Source organism: Myxine glutinosa, chromosome 4 (assembly GCF_964187855.1).
Source record: "Myxine glutinosa chromosome 4, kmMyxGlut1.1, whole genome shotgun sequence".
NCBI classification, from domain to species: domain Eukaryota; kingdom Metazoa; phylum Chordata; class Myxini; order Myxiniformes; family Myxinidae; genus Myxine; species Myxine glutinosa.
In genome coordinates, this window is record NC_136264.1 from 180,315,442 (window position 1) to 180,332,676 (window position 17,235).

Below are 17,235 nucleotides of genomic sequence, written 5' to 3' on the forward strand. Positions count from 1 at the left end.
CACTGGTTGAGAATCTCTGATCTAACACCATTGCTGCATATAGTTTTGAAAATTGTCGAAGGTCACGTGGTTTGGCAGCCATCTTGGATAGAAAAACGAACCTTATCCGATCAACACAAAACTTCACAAAAGTGATCCCCTTCCGCAGACATATGCAGAGTGTACATTTTTGACGTCATATGTCAAGTGGTTTGGCAGCCATATTTGAAAGCAGATATTAAAAAAAAAAAAAACCCTTCTCCAAAAAAGCTTCACCCTTCTCCAAAATGATGTGAAAGCTGGCATGTCTGGTAAATATGTGATACCTGAGAACAGCTGAAGAGATTTAAATCAAGCACATATTTAGGACAGTCACCTAGGGCATCTACCCGGTGTCACAATGCTCTAGTTTACATTTCATTTCTCGACAGAAACATACCAACTTCGATCAGAAAAGTGTTAATTCATCAGCGATATACCAATAAACAGATAACAGGACGACTTGTAATCGAGGCCTTCCCTGTAATTGCTTTCAGATATTGATTTTATTTTCCAAACTAGTGGGAAAGTTGAGCATACCACACAAGGATGCGGGACAGCATCATTTTCTGATAGCGTGGCTGTGTCGCTGATGCAATGCCCTCTGCTGGTTATGACAGGAATTTGTTCAGGATGCCAGGGATAGCTCACCTACCTCACGAAGGGCATGGTGGGATCGTTAACACCCACTAATGAATGATGACAGACAAGACACCAATTTAAGATCCACTGATGGACAGCTCTGCCTGTGAAACAGTTTATATCTGGGTTGGAATTCAAATGCAGGCTCGACAGTTTTGAAGCCATCCTGTCAGTCCTGATTTTGACTAGATGATACCCCACCATTTATTTAATTTTATAATGTCAGAATGTAAGCGAAAATACTTATCTATAATAATAAAAAGCAGTGTGTGTTTGCATTTCCTCCACAACTTAAAACCATGAAACCCAGCGGCCCCAAACTTTGCATGCATGGTTTTCGACCTCCAAGGGATTGCATGAATGAAAACTCAGTGTTTGGGTGTGTTTAAATACCCTTCTTGAAGTTGATTAATGGGGTGCTCAAAAACACAAAAAAAGCCTTACCAAAATGATGGTCTGCCATCTTGGTCAGTCCGTCACATCGCTGGGTTTTCTCTTTTGCCGCCATTTTGTTTCGGCCTATCGTTGGAAACATGATCTAATCGTGAAGTAATTGAAGCATATAATCAAAATCTTGACTACAGATTGGAGGATCTGATGCTCATCACTAAATACATATCAAAATCTGGAGGAAAATCTGAAAATTTAATACAAGCGATTCTTATAAGTGTATAATCTTTCACTCAGTTTTCAGCAAGGCTGTTCTTGTTAAGCAGCGTTAACAATTAAACAATGTTAACAATTAAACATTTGAAAACAATTAAAATAATTAACCAGCGTAAAATGAAAATAATTAACCAGTGGAAACAGCGTATAATGAAAATAATTAACCAGCAGGATTGATGGCAAAGCTTCCGCAGTCACGCCTGTGTACTCTGTGGGCAAATCTGAGTAAGGAGGGAAAGACCTCTCGTCTCCATCCCACAGTCTCCTCTCACGCCCACCCCTCCCCACATCGCCCACTCGCTCCCCACCACCTCTCTCTCAAAATTACAATTCCTGATACCATCACGTCAGAATCGAACTCGCAGCAGATGCACTATTGAAAACATTACAGTAACCCTTCCAATCATTTATCTCAAGTTTAATCCACATCATCCCAATGGAAGCAAAAACAGAAATTCAACTCCAAGGCAAATCAAGATTATATCTGTGAAGTTGTCCAAAAAGGGATAAGTAGAGCAAGCGGAAAAATGTAGAAGATTCACCAAAAACAACACCCACCACTAAGTAGTCATTCAATTGTTATAAAGGGCTTTGTCTTTTAACTGATGCTTTGTGCCAAAAGTATCAACATTGATCATCCAAATACAAAGTTTCCATCTAATAATGCATATGTATCAAAGCTGGACCAGGGATGGTGCCAACAATGTGTACAGAATGTAAATGTTTCGGCTCAAATATGCAGGTCTATATATGACACAAGCTGGTCCACAAACTAGATGGGATCACATTTTAAACAAGGCCGAAGTTAGATCCTTAACTGGCCTTTTAAGGAAACTATTTAGACAGCGTAGCATACAGGTATGCTTCAATGAGCTTGAAACATCACTTCAAGGTGGAAATATTCATAACCCCATCCCCTCCCAACATCCAAATGTAGCCCCTTTACCATTTATTATATTGCAAACTTGTCCAAGGATCAAACAGATTTCAGTCCACAGAAGGCAGATCGTGTCTATCCACATTCACAGAAACCACTTTACACTTGGCAACAAGCAACGCGTGGAAGCCGCTGGAAATGAAATGTACTTTGAGGGGTAGAGTATGAATCGTGTTCAAAACCAGAAGTAAATTGAATCTGATGCAAGGCTCAGGTTATTTGCCTTCAAAATGCTACCACAAACGCGCCATCGACATTCAACGTGAAATTTAAACTATCGTTTCGTGACCTTGTGCCTCGTCCCATCCTTCCTTCAAAGTGGCCTCGTCTATGGCTGCCTTGTAACATAGCGATATTGGCTTGCAAAATGTTTTGGTTTAAGAGACGGCCGAATAAATCCTGATTTTGAAAATCGTTCTAATTAATTTCTTGCATTCCACTTCTTTTTATGACAGAACTCCTCTTTGTTTCCACATATAAAACAGACATTTGAACAAAAGCAACATCAATTAAAATCCCAGAAAATGAAATAACTCCGTATGGTGGTTTGCACGAGTTCAGAAACATCACGACGAGCAAAACCCCAAAAAACAACAAAAAAACGTGTTGGTTGGTGAGAGAGTGGGTCAAAAAAAAAATTACAAGGGTTCTCAGCTCCGTTACTTCTTTCCAGATTTCTTGATTCCACTTCCGCCTGAAACGGCAAAACACCAGACAATACATTTGTTCAGAGCTTTTGATTCCCATCACCAACATTTGGCTTCATGTTATGTACCCATTCCTCCTGACAGTACAGCTGCAAAAGCAGTCCCAATCCAAGTTATACATTAGGTCGTTTGCCATTGCATTTCCAGAAGTTTGGACCTGAGCTTGCAATTATAGAATACAGAAACCCATAAAGGCACATACCCTCATTGTAATCTGTGCATGTACAAAGATAAAAATGAGGGAAATGTGGCAGGAGGGTTGTGTAGGTATGCAGGAGGGCAAGGAGAAGGTAGATCACATGATGAGGGGGAGTCGTGAGCTGCTAAAAAGACGAGCTTGTTTAACGCTTCCTCCACACCACAAATACCAGATGCAACAAGCGTTACGCCTAGGTCCCTCGTCGGTGAAGTGATGTGAGTTGACAAAGTGGAAGACGCAGAAAACATGCTAAATGATATTTCGCTCACAAGGTTCAGACATACATGGCGGTGGCCATCTTGGATTTTGACGTGGCGACCCAATTTTCAATAGCGTTCTTCCTTGTGCCGAGATACACCCAAACACCAAATTAGAAGTTGGTACTTTGCTTATTTTTCAAGATATTCATCTCACAAGGTTCAGACATATATATGGTGGCGGCCATCTTGGATTTTGACGTGGCGACCCAATTTTAAACAGCGTTCTTGCTTGTGCCTAGATACACCCACACACCAGATTAGAAGTTGGTACTTCGCTTATTTTTCAAGATATTTCGCTCACAAGGTTCAGACATATATATGGTGGCGGCTATCTTGGATTTTGACGTGGCGACCCAATTTCCAATAGCGTTCTTCCTTATGCCGAGATACACCCACACACCAAATTAGAAGTTGGTACTTCGCTTATTTTTCAAGATATTCATCTCACAAGGTTCAGACATACATGGCGGCGGCCATCTTAGATTTTGACGTGGCGACCCAATTTTAAACAGCGGTCTTCCTTGTGCCTAGATACACCCACACACCAGATTAGAAGTTGGTACTTCGCTTATTTTTCGAGATATTTCGCTCAAGGTTCATACATATATATGGTGACGGCCATCTTGGATTTTGACGTGGCGACCCAATTTTCAATAACTTTCTTCCTTATGCCGAGATACACCCACACACCAGATTAGAAGTTGGTACTTCGCTTATTTTTCAAGATATTCAGCTCACAAGGTTCAGACATACATGGCATCAGACATACATGGCGGCGGCAATCTTGGATTTTGACGTGGGTTGCACCCACACCAAATTCGAATGCGGTCCTTCGCTTACGCACGCACGCACGCCCACACGGACGGACGGAGGGGAAAACCATAGTCCCCCTTTCGCTCCGCTGTGCGACGGGGGACAATAACTCACCCATAGGACCTTTCTGTTTTGCCTTTGACGCCAACTCTTGAATCTTTTTCTCCTCTTCCTTTTTCTTCTGTTGGAACTCTAAATCAGTCTGGTATGAAAAAACAAGACCAAAAGTCTCACAGCGGCATAGCCGGGCTTGTAAAATATTATAAACTACAAACATATGTTTAGCTTTTCAAACAGTCGCTAATGCTGCTTATAACATTAAACAAAGAAATCTGGAGGAATCTCGACATCCGTGAGGTAAGTTTTACTTACAGAACTGAGGGAAAATCTACTGTAACCTATGTACCCCACAAGGGTTGGGGTTGTGCTCATTTACCAAGCAGCTAGCTAGCACTTGCCAAGCCAGCCGTTCCTTAACAGTTTTGAATGGAGTGCTTGCTGGAATGCTTAAACCACTTGGCGATCTCTCCACACCAAACTTGGGAAATGAACACACATCCAATGTTCTTGAGACCCGACCACAGATAGACTGTAATCTACATACCCAAAGAGGAATGACCTTTCAACAGCTTCCGTAGTGAGCGGGTGTAGGCCTACTAGTAAATTAAAATGTCGGTCGATGGAGTCAGCCGTCGTAATGACATCATAGACGTAATGGACACAAAACTGATATATTTTAACTTCCAGTACGTTTGCAGTCACGACGAAGGGATTAGTGTTATTAGATTTACTATAACTAGGGCATTGCCCGTACTATATCTATATCTAAAATTATATCCCCCCCCTCTATTTACATGAAATGGTTTGGTCCAAAGCGAACGGCTTGCGAGTACGGTGACAATCCCCCCCCTCTATTTACATGCAATGGTTTGGTCCAAAGCGAACGGCTTCCGGAGTTTGGTAAAGAAATCGCCATCGCGTGCACAAACGCGCAGGAAAGCGAATGAATCGCAAATTCGGTTTTATTAGTTTTAAAACATAGTTTAACGCCAACATAGTTTGCAAACGTGAAATAAATGAATACGCTCTCAAATGTGCCATCCGAGGCAGAGTGTGTCCTCCACGTTCGGCACACGCGATCGTTCGCTGCTCTCTGATTGGTTGAATCGTTTTTTGGACATAGCTCGGTAAGTAATTGTCCGATTAATATGAAACCTTGAAAAGGCACATCCTCGGGTCCCGATCGTTCGCTGCTCTCTGATTGGTTGAATCGTTTTTTGGACATAGCTCGGTAAGTAATTGTCCGATTAATATGAAACCTTGAAAAGGCACATCCTCGGGTCCCCAGCAATATACCTGGCAAGTTAAAAGTATATCGGACCCGTGGTTGTCGAGAAACAGCGGTCACAGACAAACAGACGTACAAACGTACAGAGATTACTGGAATTATAGATAGATATTAACGTTACGTTTTCATTATTTCGAAAATGATATCACTATCAAATAACCGAGGCAAATTCCTTCCTTCCGCGTTATTAATATTAGTGCCGAACACTGCTCATCATTGATCATGAACCATACACCACTTCAATCCATTAACCTTCCATTCACGACATTGGGATTAAAGTATTATAGTTATATTTACTATATTATTATTATTACGAAAACGATACTACTGAAACGATTAAAAAAAAAACATATAACCACCTTTAGAGGCCATTTTTCCCCGCAAAGCAGGGGTTGGCCTTTTTCGGGAGCCATGGTTGTTGTTGTTTTTCGGTCCCCTTTTTGAAGCAATGTTTTATGGCCGGATGCCCTTCCTGACGCCAACCCTTTTTGCCACCTTTAACGACAAACAGGGAATTACCAGTGAGCTGGTACTCAATTAGCCGACCTCGGAAGGATGAACAGGCTGAGTCAACCCCCCTGGCGTTAATTCAGCGATCGACCAGGATTCGAACCCAGGATCCTAGGATCCTAGGATCCTAAGCCGGCACCCTAGCCACTAGCCCAACACCAGGGTTACTGAAACGATACACCACTGTATTAAGAAACCTGGGCTTAATTTGTCCGAAGCGGACAGAAGACGAGTCATAACGCCTAAGGCCTATACGTACCGTACCGGATTGTTGGAAGAGACGTAACGTCAATGCTTTCGATATTTGATGGTCATTTTAACAATCGGTTTGCTTGTATTTCACACTGAATGAAAAACGTAAAGGTAGAGCATGGCGATTGTGATATATGACAGGTTCGACGATATGTTCGGCATGAACGGCATTAACAGCACACAAGTGAAAATGGTGGAGTGTGGAGAGTCAGCCGCCGTACATCGTAATGACATCACCCGGTCATGTGACCATATCCTCAGCTCTGATTGGTATACATTTGAGGGTACATACATACGGGTACGGATGGACAAACACCGTTCTAGACGGCTTCGCCCGATGGGCTACGCCGTAAAAAGAAATACATATATCAATATTTTGTTTTGAAATATCAATGCAATAAACCCTTAAATATAGTGGGGGTTACGTTCCTGGATAATGCCTCAATAGTTAAAACCAAGGGCCGATGGGTAAAGAGGAGTTTGGGTCCTGGGCTTCGAGAAAGAGGAAGGTCGTCGGTATCCAGAAATAACCACAATTGAAACAAGAGGGAGAATTACTTTGCAATACATGTCCCCTACCAGTTTTCAGCTCAATATATTAAAGGGTACAGGGGGGGAATTCTGGAAAACTGACCCGAGTAAATGTGATATTTTCCAAGTCCAAAAATAGCATAACACCGTGACAAATCGGTGAAACACCTCCAAACTTTAACTTTATAAAAAAGCAATGTACCTATCTATGTAAGCCATGTAAAAGTCTTGTTTGGTGAGGGAGTGGGTGAAAAAATATACATATATATATATGAACACACACACAAACATATATGAACACATATATATATATATACACACACACAAACACATCACAAGGGTTCCCTCAGCTTCTCAGCTCTGTGAGCAATGTACTATATAATAAAGCAAGTTTCAGTTGACTGTTAAAGTGTATGGGATAAAAGTGCAGAAAACCACAGGTGGGACAGAGAGACGGATGGACGGACAGCAAACCTCCGGGTAGGAGAGAAATAAACATGTAAAAACAAATATAAGCATGTTAACATTGAAATAAGCATGTAAATAAAATACAGTACAAAACTAGAAGGGCACTCGAGAGAACGCATACCTCCGCCAGGCTGAACAGTTTATGGTTTCTATCCCACTGGTTTCTATCGACCTGAACAAAAATCGAATGGGCTTCTTCTTGTCACCTAACCAACTCGTCCACCAAGTTTATTCATAACTCATCCACAACTTTTTAAAATATGTTCTACTAGCTGAATGCACCCGGCGTTGCCCGGGTTCTTTTTCAGTGAATTTAATCTTCTGCACATTGGTCTTATTACTATAATTCAGCTTTTACTCGCGGCCGTAGAAGATCGACTACTATAATTCAGCTCAGTTTTTAATTGCGAAATGGGCCCAACCCAGCCGAGGCGGCCTCGCCACCTAGCCCATAACCTTCCCGGGACCCGTCCCGACATTTCTTTCAGAGGTTTCCTCCTATATTTCACCGTTCAGGAGATTAGCGCGTGCAAACAAACAAAAACTTTCTTTTATACAGAAGAAGAAGAATAAAAAGAAGAATAGAAGATATAAGATAGATAATCGCTTTTCACCTGATCTCTCAAGGGTGAAGAATCACTTCAAAAATTAAATAAGTCTCTTATCAGAATCCATATTCAGATCTTCACCAAAATCGAATCGATTCGGTCTTGTCACACACCCAAACGGTCCACCAGGTTTCGTCCAAATACGCCCGTAACGTTTTGAGATATCTTGCTTAAAATTTCTACAAGACATATCCGGATCTTCACCCTAATCTAATCATTTCGTCCTTGTCACATAACCAACCTCTCCGCCAAATTTCGTCCACAACTTTTTAAGATATCTTGTTCACAAACACAGATAAACAGACAGACAGGGGTGAAAACATAACCTCCATATACCTTAGGTGGCAGAGGTAATAAACAAAAATACAAGACTTTTACCTTCTTTGTTTTTTTACCAAAACAGCAAGGTAGTTTTTAAAAAAACAGCAAGGTGGTTTTAAAAAAAACAGCAAGGTGGGTGAGGGTAAGAACATTACATACTCTGCCATAAATAGAGAACAAGACTTAGCTTGGGATGATGATGCTGCTGTTGGTGGGGAGCGGGGAAGAGGGAGCGGGATTCAGCGATCGGAAGAGGAGCATTGGCTTTACGACGTCACCTGCTGCATCACCACGTAGAAGGGTACAACTATCCTTAGCCACCCTGAACCCCGGACCAGATCTTTCCTGATTGGACAGGAAGGTATCAGATGGCATCCTCTTCCAAAATAATCTCGTCTCATTGGCGTTAAACACCTGCTCCAGCATAAATCCCTTCACCTTGTTTAGTTCCATGAGCTGCGGTGGGTAGTTTTTCACAGCATCATGGTCTGCCGATGCTGCTTCTCCAACTACTTTTACATCGAGCACGAATCTTCTTTTTAATTTCTCAAACCAGCCCTTGCTGGCATGGAACGTGCAGGTAGCCATGGTTGAACTGGAGCCTTTGGCCACTGGTGCCTAAGGAAATGTTGGTAGATCCGCAATGACTTCTCCCATATCAAAGCTCACCTCACAAGTTGATCCGGGAATCTATATGCTGATAGGATATTCATCTTGCACGATGGATGGAATCACAGGCTTTTCGAAGGTCCTTGAATGTCATTATTGCAGCAAGGTTTGTGGGCACCGATTCCTTCTGGAGATTAGCCTCCGGAGTACAATAACGAGCAACAGCTGAATTCCATTTTGGTTTGGCCTCAAGTGTTGATCAAGAGCAGAACATTATGGTTCAAAATAATTTGATTAGAGATCTTGGAAAACGTCCACTCAAAGGCACTTTTTCTGTCTTTGGTCCTTGATCCAAATATTGAGGGCCTTTCCCATTCTTTCAACATGAGGATCACGGGACTGGAATGAAATGTTTGGGCTTCGCGGAGTGCTGGCGGCAACACTTGCACGGATATTTGACACACTTTTAGACAGACAGACTGTGCAGTAGATCCATTTATCCCATAATGGCGGCCCACAGACTTTCAGCTCTTGCCAACCTCCAAAATATTTAATGCATTGCATGTTGCTGCTGTTGTAGTTGTAGTATAAATATTGTGGTAGTATTTCACTTTGTGTGCCATGTGCAAAGACAAACTATTCCACAAAAACCCAACCCAGATTGCTACACAAATACTTCACCTACTTACATCATCTTGTTCCTTTACTTGCTTCTTTGGCTGCTTTAGCGGTTTCTTCTTTCCACCTGCAAGACAGATTATTTTTGATAACAGGAAAAAAAATGCACATAAAAATATTAAAACAGCAAGAGAAGATGAGGGGGGCAGGGGGGGCGGGGTATCCACATACATGTATTTCTTTGGTTTGCAGTGGAACAAAACAAAAAAAGCTGAAACAATTACCAAATCTTAGCTTATTCCACACAGAAATCCTAAAATGGCCCAGACAATATTATTGGCACCTTTTACAAGTTGTTAGAAATAATTAGATTTCAAGCAAGTGATTCTCCTTTACTTTGGAAATTAATTCACCGATGGTGAGTTGCAGGTGCCTGCAATATAAAAATCACTCATTCAACCAGTTTGAATAGAGAAAAGGAGTCGTTCTGCTGTTTTGTGGCACTGTGTGTACTGCAATGACCATGGAGAAGAGAAATAAAACCAGAGAATTGTCCGAGGAGGTCAGACACAAGATTGTAGCCAAGCATGGACAATCTCAAGGCTGCAAGTCCATCTTCAGAGAACTCGATGTTCCTGTGTCCACCGTACGCAATGTTATCAGGAAGTTTAAGGCCCATGGCACTGTAGCCAACCTCCATGGACATGGCCACAACAGGAAGCTTGATTGAAGATTGCAGCGAAGGATTGTTTGAATGGTGGAGAAAGCACCTCGATCAACTACCAAACAGATTTAAGCTGATATTCAGACACAAGGTACGACAGTTTCAACTCGCAAGATCCGTTGCCAACTCAATGAAAGGGGGTTATATATGGAGGAACCCATTGCAGAGAGAGACATAAAAAGCCCGACTGGAGTTTGCCAAACACACCTGAACAAGCCATAATCCTTCTGGGAGAATGTCCTGTGGACAGATGAGACCAAATTAGAGCATTTTAATAAAGCACAGCATCTCTAAGTTTACAGAAAACAAAATGAAGCCTTCAAAGAAAAGAACACCTTCCCTGCAGTTAAACATGGATGAGGTTCAGTGATGTTTTGGGGTTGCTGTGCTACCTCTGGCACTGGGTGCCTTGTACGTGTGCATGGAATCATGAAACCAGGAGATTACCAAGGCATTTCGGAGCGCAATGTTCAACCCAGAAAGCTGGGTCTCCGTCGATGGTCATAGGTCTTGCAGCAGGACAATGACCCCAAACACATAAAAAAAAGCACCCAGAAATGGTTCAAGACAAAACGCTTGACTGTTCTGAAGTGGCCAGCAATGAGTCCAGATCTAAATCCCATTGAAAACCTGTGGGGAGATCTGAAAACAGCAGTTGGGAGAAGGCACCCTTCAAATCTTGGAGAACTGGAGCAGTTTGCACAAGAGTGTGCCAAACTGCCAGTAGAGAGGTGGAGGAAGCTCATTCATGGCTGTAGGAAGCGCTTGACTGCAGTTATTTTGGCCAAAGGCTGTGCTACCAAATATTAAGTCTTGGGTGTCAATAATTGTCAATGCCATAAATTTTTATTGTCTGATTTTAACGGATATATTAGGTTCTTAATCAAAAACAAAGGTTCTGTTATATTAACAGTATGAATGAATGAATGAATGATCGTTTTAAGGCCATTTTTCCCCGCTAGAGAGGGGGTTAGCCTTGCGGACCCCATGACAATCATGGTTCCCTGTTTTGAGGCAATGTTTTTATGGCCGGATGCCCTTCCTGACGCCAACCCTTGGTCACGCTCTTACGATGCGCAGGGATACGGTGTGCCTATTCTGAATCGGGGTACACACCGTGATCATTCATCCCAGCAAGCTGGTACTCAATTTGCCGACCTCGGAAGGATGACAGGCTGAGTCAACCCCCCCTGGCGTTAATTCAGCGATTGACCGGGATTCGAACCTAGGATCCCAAGCCGGCACCCTAACCGCTAAGCCAACGCCAGGCTATTTTTATATTAACAGTGAAATAAAGAATTGTGGAGACCAAATACTTTTGTCAATTTCAACTTATTTTTTTAGAGAAAATTGCGAGTTATTTGAAAAGAATGCAAAGGTGCCAATATTTTTGGCCACGACTTTATGTATAAATATATATATATATATATATATACACAAAGAATTAAGTTAAGCACCCCCCCCGTTTTTGTACAACCTCGCACATTACAAGTTTGTTGTCGTCAAAACAGTGTAATATACCCATGATATTGCTATATTTTCTGGAGAAGTGATATTATGGTCACATAAAAACATAACAATCATGCCGTTTTCAATATTTTATTCTGAATAATTTAAGGTGAAATTTTTTGGGAATTTTAGGCATATTTTCACCTCAATTTAAGTATGGAGCTATAGGTCCATCACGGACAGTGTGGATGACGTTTATGTTTTCTAACGTACAGTCATTGTTCTGAGAAGACCTCTAGCGATCTTTGCGTCAATAACGTGTGTAGGACCCACGTGATCGGATCACTGACTCAACCCTACGTCTCATAGACCCTGTAAGCCGTCGTATGCGTTGCTGTGGCAGGTTGAACCCCCTCGAGCACGTTTGGGACATGTTGGGACGACAAATTGCGAAGATGGTCCCTCCAATAGCCAATCTGGATGAATTGGAACGTGCATTACATCGGGAATGGAACAACCTGCCACAGCAACGCATACGACGGCTTATAGGGTCTATGAGACGTAGGGTTGAGTCAGTGATCCGATCACGTGGGTCCTACACACGTTATTGACGCAAAGATCGCTAGAGGTCTTCTCAGAACAATGACTGTACGTTAGAAAACATAAACGTCATCCACACTGTCCGTGATGGACCTATAGCTCCATACTTAAATTGAGGTGAAAATATGCCTAAAATTCCCAAAAAATTTCACCTTAAATTATTCAGAATAAAATATTGAAAACGGCATGATTGTTATGTTTTTATGTGACCATAATATCACTTCTCCAGAAAATATAGCAATATCATGGGTATATTACACTGTTTTGACGACAACAAACTTGTAATGTGCGAGGTTGTAAAAAAACGGGGGGGGGGGTGCTTAACTTAATTCTTTGTGTATATATGTGTGTGTGCGCACACGCACGCACGCACACACACACACACACACCACTAAAATTGTCATTACAGTACAAAGGTTGTGTCACAGCATCACTATAGTTGCGGGTTTTCAATACTTACTGATATCTATCAAATATAGTTTCTCACTTTGTTTCACAAATAAAGACATATTCTACAAGGGTCATCCAAAACCTTTTGGCACCTCATCTACAGAATATATACAGGGTGTCCACAAAGTCACGCAACATGGGCAAAACGTTTATTTGTAAGGTTGGTTCTCTCAGTTGTTCGAAATGTGTTCCACCAATCTCAAAACGTGTTTGTAAACGGAAACGCAGGTTTCTCTGTATGTTCTTCAACATATCCGAGCTAATTGAGCTGACTTCATCACAAATTTGTGGTTTGAGATGTTCCAAACTGTACATTTTCACCGTATAAACTCGCGATTTCAAATATCCCTTGACAGCGAAATCCATACGATTTAAGTCTGGGGATCTTGGTGCCCACTCTACCGTTCCTCCTCGACCAATCCACCTGTTTTGTATTTCTTCAACACCTTTTGTACAGTGCTCTTTGGAATCCTTAACCCGGCAGATGTTCGCCTGATTGATTTTTTTCGGGCTTGCAGCAACCTTGGCAATGATAATTTCTTGAACATCGTCCGCAACGCGAAGAGGACCTCCACGGGGTTTGGCAGTTACAGATCCCGTTGCTCTGAATTTGTTGAAAAGTCTTGCTACTGCTGACTGGCTCAATGATTTTCCTGGATGATTTTTTATTGAATTCCTCTGCAACTTTTCTCTGCCACCACCCTTCACGTCCACATAAGACGATCTTGATGCGTTCTTGTAAATTCAGCGCCATGGGTTCTGCAAAAAATTAATACATTAGTTAAATTAAATAATTTCCTATGATGCGCGACTTTGTGGACACCCCGTATATTAGAGGAGGTGCAATCTGCATGTATGTCGTACAAATGGGATATTCGAGATAATAAATGCCGAGGCTTTAGATTAACACCAGGTACACAGTCCAGGAATGCGTTCAGTTACCAAGCAGCTAGCTAGCGCTCGCCAAGCTGGCCGTTCATTAATCAACCGTTTCTTGTCGAGTGCTCGAAAACTAACTTTGGAACTGAACACACTCCAGCAATCCTACGGAAAACAAGTCAGTCGTACGACTAATTATAGTTTATGAATCCAAAGCTGTTCATTTGATCAAAACCTCTGAAATGGGTGGTTTGTGTACAGCCACCCACTGCTGGTTGCATCATTTTTTTCTGTGGGCGGGTCTGCCGCTGATGCAATGCCTCTCTATAACCAGTTATCTGGGGTTCCGACGAATTACCCAAATGTAAGTGAATTTACCCAAATGAAAGCACAATGTACCCAAATGTAAGTCGTACTATGTAAAGGAAGGTTATTTTATGCAGTAAAACGTTACGATGTGCTTCTTCACGTCCAAGAAAACGAATGCGAACAGAATTTTACTAATTTTAGCGGCCCGATCGGTGGCAGCCATTTTAGGCCAGGGGGACATAACTCGGTGTACATCTGCAGGATTAATGAATCCGTGCTGAAGCGACCAAGGTGGCGGTAAGTTTACCTACATAGGTTGACCCTAGACATTAACGAAATATAAATATTTGATCAAAGTTACACCCTACTTTCTTATTATTTGTATCAGAATGATGTGGAATATTTACCCAAATGAAAATTTAAAAAAATTGACGATTTACCCAAATGAACGGCAACGAGCAAAGATTTACCCAAATGAAGATCATCTCACACGGAACTAGTCACACAACGTGAAGTAAATATAAATATTTTACCCTAACCCTAACTAACCCCAACCCTGCTGACACATTTGGGTACATTGTGCTGTCATTTGGGTAGATTCACTTACATTTGGGTACATTTGGGCAATTTGTCGGACCAGTTATTCTGGTACTCATTTTGCTGACCTCGGAAGGATGATAGGCTGAATCAACCCCACATGGCGTTAATTAAACCGGATTCGAACTCAGGGCCTTAGGATCCCAAGCCCGCCGCCCTAAGTCTAACCATCAGCTTAGGCCAACACCAGGTGATCCCCCTGAAATGACATAGAAACGGAAAAACCGAGGAATATTAATAATAAAACGATATTAGCATTTATTTATAGCCGGCGAAGCCGGTGTTGTGAATGAACGCGTACGTATTATGTTGAAAAGCCAGATTTTTCTGGATCCCTTGAGAATTTCGAAGCTTTGACACACCAAATCACTCCATGGAGGCCGCCATCTTCCGGATGCGGAAGTATGCATAAAAAAAATTGCGAAAAAGTTCAATAGGAGTTTGTTTCACCCGTCTTTGTTTGATTCACCATCTTATGCACCTCTAATTTGTAATTAAAATACTTTAAGACCAACCTCGTTCCCCGGGCCCACACGGGCCCTGGTTATCTTCAACGAAAATCGTCACCAAACACCGGAACCAATGAGATTCGAGTATTTGGAAAAATATTTCAAAAAAGCTTACCACATTTTGGAGATGGAGGCTGAAAACGGCGTCAAATTTTCTAAAATTGACGAATAATTATTTTTTAGAAATCTCGCGGCCGTAGGGGATAGTTTTTCACCGCCGGAAATATCCGAAGTTGAGACGGAATTCACTGAATGAATCAAGAAGGAAATTTTAATCTCATCCAGATTGCAAATGCAAATGGTGTCATTTTGAACTCGATGCGGTACCTACTATACCTACCTACTACCAACTACCTAATTCACCGATACCATAGTGATGGGTAAAATAGTGACAAGAGGCTTTGGCTTCGCCGGCTCATTGCGGCTTTGCAGTCGGGTACGACTACTAGTACTCGTAGGGACAGGATGAACAAAAGGCCAACTGGTCATCATCAGGCCCAAACTCAAAGTCGCGGCCTTATCTTGCCTTAAGTACGAGCTCGGCCGCTGGACTAGAACTACATCAAAAGGCAGGAAAAAAAAGAGAACCAGATAACCCCAAACCCAAAGCCAGGCATTCTCAAACCTTCCCTGCTTGCCATGATGTCAGCAAACACGTCCTCGTGGTTCTCAGCAAAAACACGAAGAGTTACTCTTCCTCTTCTTCCTCCTCCTATCTTTATATCGTCGTATTCAGCTCTAATGAAATTAAAATTGGTCAAATGCGATCGGCAATAAAACGATTTGCCATTTAAAGCATTGAAACAACGACAGTAAATGTATATATACCAGTTTTCATATGATCTCTCACACTAACTATACTGCTATGGTCACTAAACATTGCCTAAAACAATAAAAACCTGTGACTGCTCAAAGATGAAAACTATCAAGTTAAAATACCAATTTACAAATGTTAGGCAGCAAATGGATGTTAAAGTATTTTTTCATGTGATATTTGTAAAAGTAAATGCATACATATACCGTATACAGTATATACGGTCTTAGGACTTAGGGTCATATTTGGCGAACTCTTTCAAACTTGCAACAGGTTGGCAGCATTTGCTTCATCAGTTGATGCGCGAGGACCTTGTGCACATCTTGTGCACATCTTTCACTGCACCGTCTTCCTCAAACTTCTGACGTATCCTTGAAATGGTTTCACATGTGTTGGGGGCTCAGTTTCAAATTCATGTCTCCAACGTCTTTGCGCCTCTAACATTCTCCGTTTTCTAACACTTCAAATCAATTTACGCCACACGAACGTCACACGTGTTCCGCCATTTCAAATTTGTACCCTTAAATGCAAAGCGTGATTTTACATGACAACACGAACTCGCCATCTATTGGTGTTATCAAACCATGAGATAAATTATCACAAATCCATCCATATATTGTCAGCGTTCAGTGTCATCCATTTTTTTGGAACACACACACACACACACACACACACACACACACACACACACACACACACACACACACACACACACACACACACACACACACATATATATATAACGAAATGGTCGATGGTCTCCGATGGATCTTGGCGCCGCGATGCGAGCAGATATCGAGTATAGACCATGCTTTGAGTCTTGATGTAGATGCGTTTCAATTCCTCCACAGCCGCATCGTACGTAGCGCACTGGGTTATGCACGTGTAAACCGTGTGGTTCACGTGGGAGTGCAGCACCGCGAGCTTAGTAACATCGGTGAGCTCCTCCTGGGCGTCCAGATGGCTGGTCAGTAACTTCAGCCAATGCGATGCGAGAGTTGAGCAGACGCGTCCGGCGCCTGAGGGTCCGCTCTGAAGATTGGAACTTGTATTAACTTGTGAGTCATGATGATCCCGTTCAGACAGGAGAAGATTCTGAATTAATTGTTGTAAGAATCAGTCCGACAACATTGTCCCAAGAGTAGGTTCAATTCAGAATCGATCTCTAGCAATACCTGTAAGAAACCAACAAGCCACATATCAGTATACAGTAATCATAGAAGTAAGTAATGGTTTTGCAATTAGTACAAGCAAGCTTAGAACCTAGTGTAACATACACCATCTGAGAATGCACTACATCACACAGAGTAAATGTCACAGGAATCATCGGAGCGCTGTCCAGTCCGAATTCATAGAGGAGCCTCTCAGTGGACAGAGTCGGCATAACACCTGGGTTC

At 42.0% G+C, this 17,235-nt stretch overlaps 1 long non-coding RNA gene across 1 annotated transcript; it reads right to left on the reverse strand.

Annotated features, from left to right (window-relative positions):
• Window positions 1-1,728: 1,728 nt before the first annotated feature.
• Window positions 1,729-15,886, reverse strand: LOC137425532 (uncharacterized). Its single transcript, XR_010984136.2, has 4 exons — window positions 15,650-15,886; window positions 9,579-9,634; window positions 4,357-4,444; window positions 1,729-2,957 (listed from the first exon to the last, which is right to left on the reverse strand). It is a non-coding gene; the product is annotated as an uncharacterized LOC137425532 (long non-coding RNA).
• Window positions 15,887-17,235: the final 1,349 nt, after the last annotated feature.